Here is a 15,433-nt window from a genome sequence, read left to right as displayed (position 1 = left end):
ACAGCATTTATCCTCGCTATGTAAGCTGCATTTTGATCCATTTAAGCTTATTTTAGTTTTTTAAATGGTTGTAATCCACAAAATTAAAAAAAATATATTTTAATAGAGACGGGAGTTCCCAGTATGTTGCCCAAGGCTGGTCTTGAACTCCTGGACTCAAGTGATCCTCCCACCTCCACCTCCCATAATGCTGGGGTTACAGGCCTGAGCCACTGTACTCGGCTCACAAAATGTATTTAATGGCCCACAGCTTAAAGATCACTGACTTGATCCTTTTGTAAGTCATAAGTGTGATTGGGTTTTCATGCTCTTGTGTCAAATGTGTCTCCCTCAAACCTTGTTACGAAGTGGGCACACCACCCGCCTGACATGAAAAATGAAGAGAAAAAGATCACTGGCTTGAGAGACATTCATTGCTCTACACAGTCTTCTGGATGTTTGCTATGTTTTTTTTTTTGTTTATTTTGTTTTGGTTTTGACCTCTGTCGCCTAGGCTGGAGTGCAGTGGTGCGATCACTGCTCACTGCAGATTCGACCTGTTGGACTCAAGTGATACTCCCACCACAGCCTCCCGAATAGTTGGGACTACAGGTGTGCACTACCACACCAGGCTAATTATTTTGTAAAGACAAGACCTCCCTATGTTGCCCGGGCTGGTATCCAACTCCTCCTGCCTTGGCCTCACCCAGTTCAGGAATTACAGGCATGAGCCACAGTGCCTGGCCTGCCATAATTTTAGAGCTAAGGAAATAAATTGAATAGATTCCTGAAGCATTACCATCACTGCAGCCTGGCTCTGTGGCTGGATATACTACTACTCCAGGGCTTCAAGCCAGCTGCAAGTGCACTCCTTTGATTAGGATCTTTGAATTATCCGAACAAATTTCAGTTTAGGCCAGCAGGGATAACTCATACCTGTAATCTCAACACTTTAGGAGGCCTAGGCGGAGGATCTCTTGAGCCCCAAGGTTCAACACCAGTCTGGGTAACATAGTGAGACCCTGCCGGGTGTGGTGGTATAGGCTGTAGTCCCAGCTACTCAGGAGGCTGAGGTGGAAGGATCACTGAGCCAGGGAGGTTGAGGCTACAGTGAGCCAAAATGCTGAAATGGTGTCACTGCACTCCAGTCTGGGCAACACAGCAGAGACTCTGTCTCAGAAAAAAATTTTTTTTTTTTTTTCAGTTCAATCATCCATCAAACACAGTGGACACCAGGCCAGGCATGGTGTGGCTCATGCCTGTAATCCCAGCACCTTGGGAAGGTGAGGCAGGCAGATCACTTGAGGTCTGGAGCTCGTGACCAGCCTGGCCAACATGGTGAAACCCCATCTCTAATAAAAATGCAAAAAATATTGGCTGGATGCGGTGGCTCATGCCTTTAATCCCAGCACTTTGGGAGGCAGAGGTGGGTGGATCACAAGGTCAAGAGATCGAGACCATCCTGGCCAACATGGTGAAACCCCATCTCTACTAAAAATACAAAAATTAGCTGGGCGTGGTGGTATGCGCCTGCAGTCCCAGCTACCTGGGAGGCTGAGGCAGGAGAATTGCTTGAACCCAGGAGGTGGAGGTTGCAGTGAGCCGAGATCACGCCACTGCACTCCAACCTGGTGACAGAGTGAGACTCTGTCTCAAAAAAATTAATTAATTAATTAAATAATTAGCCAGGCATGGTGGTGGGTGCCTTGTAATCCCAGCTACTCGGGAGGCTGAGGCAGAAGAATTGCTTGTACCTGGGAGGCGGAAGTTGCAGTGAGCCGAGATTGCGCCACCGCATTCCAACCTAGGTGACAGAACGAGACTGTCAGAAAACAAACAAACAAACATAACAACCCACAGTGGACACCTATTTTAATGCTATTTCAATCACTGCCTCAGATTGAAAAAAGAAAGTACAAGACCTGGTCCATCCTGAGTTGAATGGGTTAACTCATATTCAATAAGTATATTAACTCTTAATGCCATCATCTCTGGAGAAATATGAATAAAGCGCTATTGGATTACCTAGGAAAAGGCCGGGCATGGTGGCTCACACCTGTAATTCCAGCACTTTGGGAGGCTGAGGCGGGCAGATCTTGAGGATCGAGACAATCCTGGCCAACGTGGTGAAACTCTGTCTCTACTAAAAATACAAAAATTACAGGTGGTTGCATGCACCTGTAGTCCCAGCTACTCAAGAGGCTGAGGCAGAAGAATTGCTTGAACCCGGGAGGCAGAGGTTGCAGTGAGCCGAGGTTGTGCCACTGCACTTCAGCCTGGCGACAGAGTGAGAGACTCCATCTCAAAAAAAAAAGGATTACCTAGGAAATAGGCCAGGCGCGGTGGCTCATGCCTGTAATCTCAGCACCTTGGGAGGCTGAGGTGGGTAGATCGCCTGAGTTCAGGAGTCCAAGACCAGCATGACCAACATGGTGAAACCCCATCTCTACTAAATACAAAAAATTAGCCAGGCATGGTGGAGAATGTCTGTAATCCCAGCTACTTGAGAAACTGAGGCAAGAGAATTGCTTGAACCGGGGAGGCAGAAGTTGGCAGTGAGCCAAGATTGCGCCATTGCACTCCAGCCTGGGAAACAAGTGAAATTCCATCTCAGAAAAAACAAAAAACAAAGATAAAAAACATTAAATAACTGATAGGCATTTAATTTCCCTTCTCTGATCTTTAATCTGAAATGGGTAGTATTAACAATCCTTAGAAAGGAATTTTGTTGGATTCAACGTGCTGAGATTTTATTAAGGATTTTTGCATCTATGTTAGTCAGAAATACTGGTCTGTACTTTCCTTGTAATGTCTTTGACTGGTTTTAGTATTAGGATAATGCTGGCCTCATAGAATCTCTTCCAGAAAGTAGAAGCAGAGGGATACTTCCTAACTCATTCTATGAGGCCAAAATTATTCTAACACTGAGAGTGAACCTTCACGTAAACTAGGAACTTTCAACAGCCAGGAAGGACATACCCATCAAAGACAATAACCATGACTCATAAACAATGGCTTCCAGGGCTTTGAAGAAACCTCACGTGCTTGTCACTGACCTGTGTTCCTGAACTAAGAAATGGGAATATGTGGGCTAAGAAATAGTTTCTCTTGATAAACAATTAACACTTATAAAAACCTCTCCTTTTCATGGTGCCTCAGACACAATCAGCTGCTTCAAGATGAAGCTGAATGTCTCCTTCCCAGTCTCTGGCTGCCAGAATCTCTTTGAAGTGGATGAGGATTGCAGATGTCATACTTTTTCTGAGAAGCTGTAGTCACAGATGTTGATGCTGATGCTCTAGGTGAAGAATAGAAGGGTTATGTGGTCGGAAGCAGTGGTGGGGACAACAGATGAGGCTTCCTCATGAAGCAGGGTATTTTGGCCCAAGACTGTGTCTGCCTGCTACTGAATAAGGGGTATTCCTCTCCTCCAAGGAGAACTGAAGAAAGAATGCACAAATCTGTTCAAGGTTGTATTGTGGATGCCAATCTGAGTATTCTCAACTCAGTTATTGTTAGAGAGAAGGCTAATCCTGAACTGCCTGATAATATACTGCCTCATCCCCCGGGACCCAGAAGAGCTAGCAGAATCCAAAAACTTCAATTTCTCTAAAAAGATGATGTCCACCAATATGTTATAAGAAAACTCCTTGTTATAACAAAGATAAGACACACAGGGCCAAAGCACCCAAGACTCACTGTCTTGTTACTCCTCATGTCCCACAACACAAACACCTGGCTTATTGCTCTGAAGAAACAACCTACTAAAAAAAATAAGGAAGAGACCACAGAATATGCTAAACTTTTGGACAAGAGAATAAAGGAAGCCAAAGAAAAACACCAGGAACAAATTGCCAAGAGACACAGACTGTCCTCTGAGAGCTTCTGAGTCCAGTCAAAAATAAGAGTTTTGGCTAGGCTCAGTGGCTCACGCCTGTAATCCCAGCACTTTGGGAGGCCAAGGCAGGCGGATCACCTGAGGTCAGGAGTTTGAGACCAGCCTGGCCAACATGGCGAAACCCCCCTCTCTACTAAAAATACAAAAAAAAAAAAAAAAAAAAGAAAAAAAAATTAGCTGGGCATGGTGGTGCATGCCTATAGCTCCAGCTACGTGAGAGGCTGAGGCAGGAGAATCACTTGAACCCAGGAGGCAGAGGTTGCAGTAACCCGAGATCGCACCATCACACTCCAGGCGACAAGAACGAAACTCCATCTCAAAAAAAAAAAAAGTTTTTGGGTAACAAATAAATAAGATCAAACCTCATAAAAATAAAACAAAAAAAGCAAAATAACCAATAAAGTAGAATAACTATTTACCTAGTATTAGGTATTACAGGTAATCCAGAGATGATTTAAAGTATAAGGGAAGCTCTGCATAGGTTATATGCAAATACTATGCCATTTTATGTGAAGAATTTAAGCAACCCTGGGATTAAGTATCTTTGGAGGTCCTGGGACCAATACCCCCAAAATCCCAAGAGACGACAATACTTGCTGTGAACCTAAAATTGTTCTAAAAGATAAAGTCTAAAAAGGGAATTTTATGTCTGTCAAGCTTTTCATTTTTGTTGTGTTTTTAATTGGATCAGCTATGTCCTTGAGTTTGGGCAGTGGATTAGTAAATAACTTTTTTTTTTTTTTTCTTTTTTTCTTTCCCTGTGGGCCAGGCTGGAGTGCAGTGGCGGGATCTGGGCTCAGCACAACCTCCGCCTCCCGGATTCAAGTGATCCGGATTGAAGTGATTCTCCTCCCTCAGCCTCCTGAGCTGCTGGGACCCCAGGTGCACCCCACAGCTGGCTAATTTTTGTATTTTTAGTAGAGACCGGGTTTCACTATGCCAACCAGGCTGGTCTCTAACTCCTGGCCTCAAGTGATCTGCGCCCGGCGGATTTAACATTTTGATACTGTGTTCTCACGTGGTGAGGAAAGATATCTAAAACGGTAATTCCAGGTAACACGAATATTTTTAGTTCTGTATTTTATTTATTTATATTATTATTATACTTTAAGTTTTAGGGTACATGTGCACAATGTGCAGGTTTGTTACATATGTATACATGTGCCATGTTGGTGCGCTGCACCCATTAACTCGTCATTTAGCATTAGGTATCTCTAATGCTATCCCTCCCGCCTCCCCCCACCCCACAACAGTCCCCAGTGTGTGATGTTCCCCTTCCTGTGTCCATGTGTTCTCATTGTTCAATTCCCACCTATGAGTTCTGTATTTTAAATTTTTTCACAACATAGAGCAAAATAAGTTGCTTTTTTAGACCTGTGACAGCCTAAGCCTAAGCCTTTTGCGATAAAAAGCGGTGGAATCTCTTATCCTAAATCCCAGCTTGGTTAGAAAAGCATTCACTAAGCAAGTAGAAATTGGATATGCCTGCGGGGCTTTCAAGTTCGTTCTACCACCTACTTTTGCCCACCAAAAAAAAAAAGATAAAAAGGTGGAGTTCACGCCCAATTTTGACCTGAAAGCAGAAAATTTCCACCAGCTTGCATTTTTGCCTCGGGTGTGACCTGAGGGAGTTGACCGCCAGTTCCGGAGTAGGGCAGGGACTTCTGCTCCTGGGGTACAAGCTGAATCAATCGCCCCAGGTCCTCGGTGCCATTTCCCTCCGGCAAGCCTCAACATCAGGAGGGGAGCCCTGGCCTTTCTCCTCCGCCTGCCAGGCGGTTTCTTCTGTCCGAAGCCTCTGGCTTCCTCAAAGCTCCCGGGTCTGCATTGGTACTAAGTGGCCTGCCGTCTCCACGTAGCTCCTCTGGATAGCGACGCGCCAGAGGCACCGCCCCAGGTTCCAGCTCGCGTCGCGGCTTTTCTTCGCATTTGCACCGCTGCGGGATCCCTGAGCGAGTACCCCCAATGTGGGTTTGGCGGAGCTAGGAGAAGGAACGGTCCCTCTACCCTCCGAGAACTTATTCCTCCGACTCCGCCAGGCAAGGAGCCACACTCTCCCACAAGGAGGCAGCAAACACCGCACCCTTGGCTCGGAGCAGCAGGCGCTGATTTTGGAAAATCCGCTCCTTAAGTTTTCACTTACCACCTGGACTAGAGAAGGTGGCATTATCTTATATTGGGCACTTACAACATGCCAGACTCATTTAATTCTTAGAAAACTCCTGTGAGATGGATATGGGTATCCCCATTTCACGATGAAGAAACCGAAGTCAGAGGAGCCCAGTACTTGGGAACCCAAGTGGAGGTGATGCCAAAGCTGAGCATTTTCTGTTCTGCCACTTTGCCTCTCAGGAACCCATGGGTGCAGTTCCCAGGAGGAAGGGGATTCCAGCCTCCAGCTGCCATCCCTTTTTCAAGAAAAAAGCTACCGTTACTGGCATTAGGATAGATAACTTTGGCTTTAAGATGATTTTAGAATTAACGTGTTCACTGCATACATTTGGAAAAATAAAAATATTACCCAGAGATAAATTTAGTCCTTCTGAGTTTTCTTCTAGGCAAACTTTTGAGATTCTACTATTCAATTTTGCACTCTGAATTTTCCCATTAAATTTTATAATAAACATTTCCCATGTTGTTAGACATATAATTTTTTGTTATACATTCTTCACTGTTTATCATTTGTATTTTCATTTCACTTTGGGGGAGGGGGAGGCATAAGGATTTTTTTTCTCACTAAAAGAAGTTTTAATTCCATTGTTGTCAGGCCCAGTGCGGTGGCTCACACCTGTAATCCCAGCACTTTGGGAGGCCGAGGCGGACGGATCACCTGAGATCAGGAGTTTGGCACCAGCCTGGCCAATATGGCGAAATCTCTCTACTAAAAATACAAAAATTAGCTTGGTGTGGTGCCGCATGCCTGTCGTCCCAGGTAATCAGATGGCTGAGGCACTGAGGCATGAGAATCGCTGGAACACAGGAGGCGGAAGTTGCAGGTAAGCCCAGATTGTGCTACTGCACTCCAGCATGGGCAACAGAGCAAGACCCTGTCTCAAAATAAGTAAAATAAAATTCTAATGTTGTCAGAACTATCATCGTTCCCTTATGGTGGCAGCCTTTGGAGCCATGATTTAGAAGGGTCTGTTTTTACCCTCAAATTATATAAACATTAATACAAAAAAATTAGCCGGGCATGGTGGCACGTACCTGTAGTCCCAGCTACTCAGGAGGCTGAGGCAGGAGAATCATTTGAACCCAGGAGGTGGAGGTTGCAGTGAGCCAAGACCATACCACTACACTCCAGCCTGGGAGACAGAGACTCCGTCTCAATCAATCAATCAATCAATCAATAGAATAAGTAATTATATAAACATGAATACTCACATTAATCCAGCACTGATTTTATTTTTATATTATTTTATTTTGTTTTTGAGATGGATTTTTGCTCATGTCACTCAGGCTGGAGTGCAGTGTTGCTATCTCGGCTCACTGCAACCTCCGCCTCGCATGTTCGAGCGATTCTCTTGCCTTGGCCTCCCAAGTAGCCAGGATTAAAGGCACCTGCCACCACACCCGGCTAATTTTTTTGTTGTATTTTTGGTAGAGACTGGGTTTCACCATGTTGGCCACACTGGTCTCAAACTCTTGACCAAGTTATCCACCCACCTCGGCCTCCCAAAGTGCTGGGATTACAGGTGTGAGCCACCATGCCTGGTGGTTATTTTTGCTTTCTTAATACTTCCAAAGTTTTGAATTTTGATGGACTCTGACTTACTAATTTTTAAAACCACTTTTGCTTTTTACATTCTATGTTAAACAAAAATATATATATATAAACAAAGATATTTTAAGCCATGAGCATGAAGGTTTACTTTTCTGTTTTCTGCTAAGAGTTTTGGTTTTAGCCCTTTCATTGAGCTCTGCTGTTCTTTTTTTTTTTTTTTTTTTTTTTTTTTGAGATGGAGTTTTGCCCTTCACTCTTGGTCGCTCAGGCTGGAGTGCAATGGCGCGATCTCGGCTCACTGCAACCTCCGCCTCCCGGGTTCAAGTGATTCTCCTGCCTCAGCATCCTGAGTAGCTGGGATTACAGGCACCTGCCACCATGCCCGGCTAATTTTTTTGTATTTTTAATAGAGACAGGGTTTCACCACGTTGGCCATGCTGGTCCTGAACTCATGACCTCAGTTGATCCACCCACCTTGGCCTCCCAAAGTGCTGGGATTACAGGCGTGAGCCACCGCGCCCGGCTGCAGTTCTTTTTCAAGTTAATTTTTGTGTATGTCATGAGGTAAGGGTCTAAATTCATCTTCTGAGTCTTCTAGTCCATGAATGAAATAACTCTCCATTTATTTACATCTTTAATTCTTTCATCAAGGTTTTATAGTTTTCAAGTTATACACTTACTAAACTTGTAAAAGTATTTAGATTTTGTGTATATTGATTTTGTATTCTGCAACCTTACTGAACTCATTCATTCTATTTGTTTGTTTTTTTGGTGGATTCCTTAGGATTTCCTACATAGAAAAGCATGTTGTTGGCCTGGTGTGGTGGCTCATGCCTGTAATCCCAGCACTTTGGGAGGCCAAGGCAGGCAGATCACCTGAGGTTGGGAGTTCGAGAATAGCCTGATCAACATGGAGAAACCCCGTCTCTACTAAAAATACAAAATTAGCTGGGCATGGTGGCACATGCCTGTAATCCCCGCTACTCGGGCAGCTGAGGCAGAATTGCTTGAACCCGGGAGGCTGAGGTTGCAGTGAGCCAACATCGCGCCATTGCACTACAGCCTGGGCAACAAAAGCGAACTCTGTCTCAGAAAAAAAAAAAAAAAAAAGAAAAGCATGTTGTTGGTATTCTTTAGTATGCATGCCTTCTATTTCTTGCCTGATTGCACTGGCTAGAACCTCCAGTACAATGTTGAATAAAAGTGAAAGTAGGTATCTTTGCCCTCTTCCTGATCTTTCAGGGGAAGGAATTCAGTCTTTTTACCATTAAGTATCATATATAATGTTAGCGGTGGGCTTTTTGAAAAGAGCTTTTGGCCAGGCACAGTGGCTCATGCCCGTAATCCCAGCACTTTGGGAGGCCGAGGTGGGTGGATCACGAGCTCAGTAGTTCAAGACCAGCCTGGCCAACATGGTGAAACCCGTCTCCACTAAAAATACAAAAAATAAGCCAGGCATGGTGGCAGGCGCCTGTAATCCCAGCTACTCAGGAGGCTGAGGTAGGAGAATTGCTTGAACTTGAAACGTGGAGGTTGCACTGAGCCAAGACTGCACCACTGCACTCCAGCCTAGTCAATAGAGCAAGACTCCGAAAAAAAAAAAAAGAGAGTTTTTATTTAGGCTGGGGGAGAGACTTTGTATTCCTAGTAGTAGGTGTTGATTTTGTAAAATGCATTTGCTGCATCTCTTGAAATGTTCATGTAGTTTTTGTCCTTTATTCTATTAATATGCCATATTAATTGACTTTTGATTTAATCTAGCCTTGCATTCCTGGGATAAATCCCCTTAATCATGGTATGTAATTTTTTTTTTAATAATGCTGAATTCCATTTGTCTTTTTTGTTGTTGTTGTTTGAGACGGAGTCTCACTCTGTCGCCCAGGCTGGAGTGCAGTGGCGCAATCTCGGCTCACTGCAAGCTCCCCTCGCGGGTTCACGCCATTTTCCTGCCTCAGCCTCCCCAGTAGCTGGGACTACAGGCACCTGCCACCACACCCGGCTAATTTTTTTGTATTTTTAGTAGAGACGGGGTTTCACCGTGTTAGCCAGGATGGTCTCAATCTCCTGACCTCGTGATCTGCCTCCCTCGGCCTCCCAAAGTGCTGGGATTACAGGTGTGAGCCACCACGCCCAGCCTCCATTTGCCTTTTTTAAGACAGGTTTGAGGCTGGGTGTGGTGGCTACACCTGTAATCCCAGCACTTTGGGAGGCCGAGGGAGGCAGATCACGAGGTCAGGAGATTGAGACCATCCTGGCTAACACGGTGAAACCCCGTCTCTACTAAAAATAAAAAAATTAGCCAGGCGTGGTGGCACGTGCCTGTAATCCCAGCTACTCAGGAGGCTGAGATAGGAGAATCGCTTGAACCCGGGAGGCACAGGTTGCAGTGAGCCGAGATTGTGCCACTGCACTTCAGCCTGGGTGACAGAGCAAGACTGAATCTCAAAAAAAGACAGGTTTGTTTGTCTTGTTGTTGTTGCCTAGGCTGGGAGGCTGAGGCAGGCTGATGACTTGAGCCCAGGAGTTCAAGTGATGGAGTGCAGTGGCACAATCATGGCTCAATACCTGGAACTCCTGGGCTCAAGTGATCCTCCCACCTAGGCCTCCTAAATGGCTGAGATTACCAGCATGAGCCACCATGCCCAACCAAGTTTGCTCATTTTTTATTTAAGATTTTTGCATCTTTATTACTCAGGAATATTGGTCTGTAGTTGTTTCTTTTCTTGTGATGTCTGTGGTTATGGTATTAAGGTGATGCTGATATAATTAGTTGGGAAGTGTTCTTTCATCTTCTATTTTTTGGAAGAGTTTGAAAGATTGACATTAGTTCTCCTTTAAATACTTGGTTGGATTCATCAGTAAAGCCATCTGGGCTTAAGCTTTTGTTTGTGGGAAATGTCATTACTAATTCAATCTCTTAATGACAGGTTTATTCAGATTTTCTGTTTATTGTGAGTAGTTTATGTTTTTCTAGGAACTTATTCATTCCATCTAGGTTATCTAATTTATGTCATATAGTTGTTCTGTAGTATTACCTTATAATCCTTTTTATATCTGTAAGGTCAATAAGGTGAGTAGTAATGTCCTCCATTCATTCCTTTATTTTTTATTTTTATTATATTTATTTATTTAGACACAGGGTGTCACTCTGTTGCCTGGGCTGGAGTGCACTGTCATGATTTTGGCTCACTGCAGCCTTGACCTCCTTGGCTCAAGTGATCCTCCTGCCTCAGCCTCCGAAGTAGCTGGGATTACAGGCATGTGCCACCACACCTGGCTAATTGTTGTATTTTTTGTAGAGATGGGGTTTCATTATGTTGCCCAGGCTGGTCTTGAATTCCTGGGCTCAATGATCTGCCTGCCTCAGCCTCCCAAAGTGTGATTACAGGTGTGACCCACTGCACCAGGCTCTCACATTCATTTCTGATCTTAGTAATTTGAGTCTTTTTTCCTTGGTTATTCTATCTAAAGACTTGTCAGTTTTATCTTTTTAAAGAACCCAGTTTTGATTTTTCTTTATTTTCTACATAATTTTTACTCTAATCTTTATTACTTCCTTCTTGCACTGACTGCATTGATTTTATTTTATTCTGAGATGGAGTCTCACTCTGTTACCCAGGCTGGAGTGCGGTGGCGCAATCTCGGCTCACTGCAACCTCCGCCTCCTGGGTTGAAGTGATTCTCCTGCCTCAGCCTTCTGAGCAGCTGAGACTACAGGCATGCGCCACCACACCCAGCTATTTTTAGTAGAGATGGGGTTTCACCATATTGACCAGGCTGGTCTCAAACTCCTGACCTCAAGTGATCCACCCACCTCAGCCTCCCAAAGTGCTGAGATTACAGGTGTGAGCCACTGTGCCCGGCCCCTGCATTGATTTTAGTTTGTTCTTCCTTCCTAGTCATTTTCCCTGTTGTTAGCCCACACTAAATAAGGCTATGTCTCCTGGCTCCTGGATGATTTTGCCAACTACTTGATCAAGAAACTAGAAGCAGTTTCTACAATTCCCTTAGTGTTACCGGCCCTAAGAAATCTTTTAGGTGAACTGCTTGTATAGATGGTTTCTTCTACTTCAGATTTACAGCCAGGTGTGGTGGCTCACACATGTAATCCCAGCACTTCGGGAGGCCCAGGTGGGCAGATCCCTTGAGGCCAGGAGTTGAGACCAACCTGGCCAACAGGGGGAAACCCCATCTCGATAAAAAAAATACAAAAATTAGACGTGTATGGTGGCGCATGCCTGTAGTTCCAGTTACTTGGAAGGCTGAGCCTGGGAGGTGGAGGCTGCGGTGAGCTGAGATTGTGCCACTGCACCCAAGCCTGGGTGACAGAGTCAGACTCCGTCTCAAAAAAAAAAAAAAAAAAGTTAAAAACCACTGAGCATATTGGCTCACCACACTTTGGGAGGCTGAGCCAGGAGGATTGCTTGAGGCCAGGAGTTCAAGCCTAGCCTGGGCAACATAGTGAGATCCCATCTCTATAAAAATAAAATTAAAAACTAGCAGGGCATGGTGGTGCATGCCTGTAGTCCTAGCTACAACAAACAAACATAGTAGGCTGGGCGTGGTGGCTCATGCCTATAATCCTCACACTTTGGAAAACTGGGGCAGGAGGATCACTTGAGCCCAGGAGTTTGAGACCAGTCTGGACAACATGGTGAGACCTGCTCTCTACAAAAAATTTAAAAATTAGCCAGGTGTGGCCAGGCACGGTGGCTCATGCTTGTAATCCCAGCACTTTGGGAGGCTGAGGCAGGTGGATCACGAGGTCAGGAGTTCGAGACCAGCCTGGCCAATATAGTGAAACCCCATCTCTACTGAAAATACAAAAATTAGCTGGGCATGGTGGCACGTGCCTGTAATCCCAGCTACTCGGGAGGCTGAGGCAGGAGAATCACTTGAACCCGGGAGGCGGAGGTTGTGGTGAGCTGAGATCACGCCACTACACTCCAGCCTGGGCAACAGAGTGAGACTCCATCTCAAAAAAAAAAAAAAAAAAAATTAGCCAGGTGTGGTAGTGCATGCCTGTGGTCGCAGGTTACTAGGGAGGCTGAGGCGGGGGGAATCACTTGAGCCTGGGAGGTTAAGGCTGCAGTGAGCCATGATCACACCACTGCACTGCAGCCTGAGTGACAGAGCAAATCCCTATCTCAAAAATAAAACAAACCAAAAAGAAAAACAAAAACAAAAACCCAAAGTTACAATCCTTTGTTTTTTGTTTGTTTTGTTTTGTTTTTGAGACAGAGTCTCGGTATATCACCCAGGCTGGAATACAGTGGCGCAATCTCGGTTCACTGCAACCTCTGCCTCCCAGGTTCAAGTGATTCTCCAGCCTCAGCCTCCCAAGTAGCTGGGTTTACAGGCACAGTGCCACCACTCCCGGCTAATTTTTGCCTTTTTAGTAGACATGGGTTTCGCCATGTCGGCCAGGCTGGTCTTGAACTCCTGACTTCAAGTGATCTACCCACCTCAGCCTTCCAAAGTGCTAGGATTACAGGTGTGAGCCACCGCGCCCAGCCTGGTTTTTTATATTAATTGTTCCCCCACACCGGCCCACCTCTTTCCCTGGACATTCAGGCTACCAAGAAGAGTGTACTGGCCATCTTGAATTCCTCAGCCCATGCTTACCTTTAGTCCTCTGCAAAGTAGTGTCTGTTCCTGCTTTACTGGAACACTGCAGTTTTTGGCAAAGTGAGGACTAACTTTCTCAACCTTTCCTTCCCCACCTAAAACACCTTTTCTTCAACTAGCTTTCAGTTTCGAGATTTGCCAACATATGGTCTTGGCCTTCAGCTCTTCCTCCAGGCTACTCTAGGTATCCAGAGTGAAGCTCTCTGGTGCCTGAAGGCATACCTCAAAGACTCAGCCTGAAATCCAAGTAGCCTGAATTCCACATCTTGTGAGTGAACTTGGGCCTATCCACCTCCCTTCTCATTCACTGCTATTTTTCTGTTTTGGAACTTACTCCATCTTCTTTTTCTTTTTCTTCTTTTTTTTTTTTTTTAAACACTTTTTTGTTTTGTTTCATCTTTTTGATTTTTTCTTCTTTTTGAAATGGAGTTTCACTCTTGTTGTCCAGGCTGGAGTGCAATGGTGCAATCTTGGCCCACTGCAACCTCCACCTCCCGGGTTCAAGCAATTCTCCTGCCTCAGCCTCCGAAGGAGCTGGGATTACAGGCGCCCGCCACCACGCCTAGCTAAATTTTATAATTATTATTATTATTATTATTTTTTTTTTTTTTGAGACGGAGTCTCGCTCTGTCACCCAGGCTGGAGTACTGGAGTGTAGTGGCGTGATCTCAGCTCACTGCAAGCTCCGCCTCCCGGGTTCACGCCATTCTCCTGCCTCAGCCTCTCCGAGTAGCTGGGATTACAGGCGCCCGCCACCACGCCCGGCTAATTTTTTATATTTTTAGTAGAGATGGGGTTTCACCGTGGTCTCCATCTCCTGACCTCGTGATCCGCCCACCTCGGCCTCCCAACGTGCTGGGATTATAAGCGTGAGCCACCGCGCCCAGCCTATTATTATTTTTAGTAGAGATAGGGTTTAGTCGTGTTGGCCAGGCTGGTCTCGAACTCCTAACCCCAAGTGATCCACCCGCCTAGACCTCCCAAAGTGCTGGGATTACAAGCGTGAGCCACCGTGCCTGGCCTTGATTGTATTAATCAACATCCAAATGTGACTCAACTTACTTCATCTTCTCTAGCCTCTCTACCGTATAGTTTCTAATGTGTAGATAAATCACAGTCTGTTGAGACTAATCATATTTGGTGTCTAGATCTCTAAAGTCCTCTTTAAAAACAAAAAACAACTCAAAGTTTAATCTGCTTACTAAAAAGTATATAAATCATTAAGTGTGACACTCAAGAAAATTTCAAAGTAATAGTGATGTAACAACCACCCAGATCAAACTTGCTTACTTTCTGAACTTTATATAAATGGAATCCTATAGTGTCTTTTAGCTCACTCATGTTGGGAGTAGTTTATTAATTTTCAATGGTATATAACATTTCATTGTATGGATCTGCTGCAATTTATCCTTTCTTTTATAGATAGACATTTGGTCACTTCTGTTTATTTCCATGTTGAAAAACACTGCTATCAACACTCATTAGCATTGTTATTGGTGCATTTCAATAACTGCTCAGGAGGCTGAGATGAGAGAATCGCTTAAGCCCAGGAGACAGAGGTTGTAGTGAGTGGAGATTGCACCACCACACTCCAGCCTGGGCAACAGAGCAAGACCCTGTCTCAAAAAAAAAAAAAAAAAAAAAAAAAAAGAATTTTGGAAAACTTGTATCACCACTGTCTTGACACCTTCCCAATTATTACATTTTTCTGATGAGATTGGTGGTGGTACTAATCAATGTGATTTTTTATTATACTGTATAATGAAATGAGTCAGTATTTGGAAAATTAAGTATTTCAATAAACCAATATTTTCCTAATGACTGAGTGATGTTACAAAATCATGCACGAATAAAAAAGCCATTCAAAGTGTAAGAAGCTACCATTTGCTGAGTGTTGGTATAGTAGAAAGAATAGTGTCCACAATTATCTAAATATCTGTGTGAGGCTGGATTTTCTTCAATCAAAACAACATATTGCAACAGATTTAATTTGGAATAGGATATGAGGCTGGGCATGGTGGCTGATGCCTGTAATCCCAGCACTTTCGGAGTTGGAAGTGGGCAGACTGCTTGAGCTCAGAGCTCTGGAGTTTAAGACCAGGTTGGGCAACATAGCAAAACCCTGTCTCAATTTTTAAAAACCATTAAAAAACAAAAAAAGATATGAGAAACCAGCTGTTGTCTATTAGGCCAGACATTAAACA

The 15,433-nt window shown here is 44.5% G+C and overlaps 1 non-coding gene across 1 annotated transcript; it reads left to right on the top strand.

The window, feature by feature from the left end:
- Positions 1 to 269: 269 nt before the first annotated feature.
- Positions 270 to 370, top strand: LOC112134080 (small nucleolar RNA U13). Its single transcript, XR_002915663.1, has one exon. It is a non-coding gene; the product is annotated as a small nucleolar RNA U13 (small nucleolar RNA).
- Positions 371 to 15,433: the final 15,063 nt, after the last annotated feature.

Source organism: Pongo abelii, chromosome 5, assembly GCF_028885655.2.
Source record: "Pongo abelii isolate AG06213 chromosome 5, NHGRI_mPonAbe1-v2.0_pri, whole genome shotgun sequence".
NCBI lineage: Eukaryota > Metazoa > Chordata > Mammalia > Primates > Hominidae > Pongo > Pongo abelii.
The sequence above is the reverse complement of the archived record's forward strand: the minus strand, read 5'-3'. Positions and strand labels throughout refer to the sequence as shown.